At 39.8% G+C, this 3,357-nt stretch overlaps 1 non-coding gene across 1 annotated transcript; it reads right to left on the bottom strand.

Annotated features, from left to right (window-relative positions):
* Positions 1–448: 448 nt before the first annotated feature.
* LOC112088728 lies at positions 449–556 on the bottom strand. The gene has a single exon (XR_002900671.1). It is a non-coding gene; the product is annotated as a small nucleolar RNA R71 (small nucleolar RNA).
* Positions 557–3,357: the final 2,801 nt, after the last annotated feature.

The following is a 3,357-nucleotide window of genomic DNA, read 5'->3' as shown; positions in this document are numbered from 1 at the left end:
CAAGTGATGATGACCTGACTGATGATGAGTTTGAAGAACCGATTTATGATGACAATGAGCTAATCGGATCGGTCAAACACAAAGATGATGATGAACTGATTGGAAGTTTCGATTCACTTGAAAAGTTCATGGGAAATCGAAGAGCTATTCAACCAGCCTTACCAGAGGATGGCAAAACCGAAATTAAGGTACCCCATATCCATTTAGTTCAACAAAATCAATTCTCTGGTTATTCATTCGAAAACCCGATAGACCATATCGAGACGTTCGAAGAATTATGTGCAACCATTACAGCAAATGGGGATTACCACAAGTGTAGTCTTTTCCCATTCTCTCTTAGAGATAAGGCCAGCAAATGGCTAAAATCTTTGCTACCTGCTTCACTAAAAACGTGGGCAGCGTGTAGAACTGCTTTCCTAAATCGTTTTTACACTAGAAATCGTTCAAATCTCTTAAGAAAGAAGATAAGAACTTTTAAACAAAAAGAAGATGAAGATCTTTTAGATACTTGGGAAAGATTTAGGGAATACCAAAGAGATTGTCCACACCATGGATATGCCGAGGAATACCTGCTAGGTATTTTCTATCGCAGTATAACTCCAGAGTTGCGACACTCTTTTGATATAGCAAGTAATGGAGATTTCACAACTAGATCTGTAGAAGATGCTCACGTTTTCATTAAAAATTTAGGAAACAGCATCCGAAATCAAGTAATCTTTGGTAATTCTGCACTTCCTGAGAAGAAAGAAGAAATTTCGGAAGTTATAAAGTGTCTCCGTCACATAATGAGTCATCTTGGATTGCAACAACCAAATAGGGTACACAATACGTGTAACTTTGATGGTTGGGACAACCCAATGGATTCTTATGATCAAGGGATGGTTAACACTGCAGAAGTCTATCAAATTCAAGATTTCCATTCGTTTCTGATCACCGCGGGTCCATTCATCCGGACCGCGGCAAACCAAGCTTTCACCGCGGTCGTGATGCTGCTGACCGCGGCCAAGACATGTTTCACCGCGGTCGCGAGCCTCCTGACCGCGGGAAACCGTCTTCTGAGCTTGCCTGGACACCACCTCCCGAACCAATCTTGGGTATTCAATCTAATCCTGTTTCATACCCTAGTTTTCCCTCTTCTGAAGCTGAAAACCTAAACAAAAAGATTCTAGAGCTTGCAAAATCTATGTCTCAAGAGATTAGTGATCTTAGATCTGAACTAAAAGAGATGCAGAAGGATTTCGATACCCTCCTTAGCCTGATGGTCAAAACTAATTCTAAAAACTTAAAAAATTCTGAAGAGGAGCTAAGTGAAAATTTTTTCGAAAGCTCAAGTGAAGCAGATCCCTCCGATCATGTGAAAGCTATCACACTTAGGAGTGGATTAGCTTACAAAGAGCCTGAATTTCCTAAAGATCCCAAAGATGAGGAAAAGGGTAAGGAAAAGGAAAAAGAAAAAGAAAGAATCACGAATGAAGATGTTGAAAAAGAAATGGTAGGAGAGAAGGATGGAGAAGAAGTAAGAGAAGATTCATCCCGGGAAATCCTTGGAGAAGACCCAATTCCTCCTCCACCAACTCGTGTCTACAAACCTAAACCTCCATATCCTAGAGCCTTAAGAGCCCCTAAAAAAGAAAAAGAAAAAGCTAAGCTGAAAGAGCTAATCGATCAATTAAATGTGAGATTACCTTTCGTAGAAGCTTGTGTTATGATTCCTGCTTTAAGAAAATACATGAAGGGTATTCTAACAAATTATTTAACTCTTGAAGAAGGCGTTATGATGATAACCCATGAATGTAGTTCTATCCTGCAAAGCCAAATCCCTGAAAAGAAAAACGATCGTGGAAGCTTTGTACTTTCATGCACCATCAATGATGTAGCTTTTGAGCGTGCTCTCTGTGATTTAGGATCTAGCATAAACATGATGCCTCTTTCAGTAGCAAAACGTTTAGGACACCACACTTTCAAGCCCACTAAAATTTCTTTAGTATTAGCTGATCGTTCCGTTAGACAACCAGTAGGTATCCTAGTAGATGTTCCTGTAGAAATCGAAAAATGTTCAATACCAACCGATTTCGTAGTTCTAGAACTAGAAAAAGAACCTAAGGATCCCCTTATTCTTGGAAGACCATTCTTATCTACATCCGGAGCCATAATCAATGTTCCTGAAGGAAAAATCGACCTTCATCTAGCCGGTTCAGTTATGCAGTTTGACATGAACAAAAGTTTCGATAAACCAACTTTGGATGGCAAAATTTGTTGGGTTGATGAGTTAGACGGAATTATTGAGGAAGTCTATGAAGATCTGCTTCTAGATGACCCTTTAAGTGTCACGCTTTCACCCGCAAAAGATGAACGCAATTTCCTTGAAGGAATTTCGAGTGAATGCGCACGTATGCTTGATAAGTCCGAAACTTATAGGAAACCTCTTCACTATCTAGATCTTAAGGACCAAACAAACATTCCTACACCTCCTAAAGACACTGCTGCAGCAATTAACAATCCTTGGAGTGAGCTTAAAGCCCCTAAAGTCGAGCTTAAACCTCTTCCCATCGGACTTAAGTACGCCTTCGTTGGACCAAATTCTACTTATCCTGTCAAAATAAACTCTGGTTTGACAGAAGAAGAAACCACAATGCTGTTGACTGAGCTGAGAAAACATAGAAAAGCCTTAGGATATTCACTTGATGACATACCTGGAATCTCTCCAGATCTTTGTATGCACAAGATTAATCTAGAGGATAATGCTAAAAACTCAATCGAAAGTCAAAGGAGACTGAACCCTAATCTCATGGATGTTGTCAAGAAGGAGATTATGAAGCTTTTAGAAGCTGGAATAATCTTTCCTATCTCAGATAGCACTTGGGTTAGCCCAGTTCATGTTGTTCCGAAGAAAGGAGGAGTCACTGTCATTAAAAATGATAAGGATGAAATGATCGCTACAAGAACAGTAACAGGACATCGTATGTGCATCGATTACCGGAAACTGAATGCAGCAACTAGGTAAGATCATTTTCCACTTCCCTTCATAGATCAAATGCTATAAAGATTAGCTAATCACCCCTACTATTGCTTCCTTGATGGATACTCCGGATTTTTCCAAATTCCTATTCGCCCGGAGGATCAAGAAAAAACGACATTCACTTGTCCATATGGCACGTTCGCTTACAGACGTATGCCTTTTGGATTGTGCAATGCACCTGCTACCTTCCAGCGGTGCATGATGTCGATCTTCACAGACTTTATTGAAGATTTCATGGAAGTATTCATGGATGATTTCTCCGTCTATGGATCTTCTTTTGAAAAATGCTTAGGCAATCTTGGTAAAGTTCTGCAAAGATGTGAAGATAAGCACTTAGT

The sequence above is a fragment of the Eutrema salsugineum genome, unplaced genomic scaffold, assembly GCF_000478725.1.
Source record: "Eutrema salsugineum unplaced genomic scaffold, Eutsalg1_0 scaffold_14, whole genome shotgun sequence".
NCBI classification, from domain to species: Eukaryota; Viridiplantae; Streptophyta; class Magnoliopsida; order Brassicales; family Brassicaceae; genus Eutrema; species Eutrema salsugineum.
Note: the sequence above shows the minus strand (reverse complement) of the source record. Positions and strands in the feature narration are given on the sequence as shown.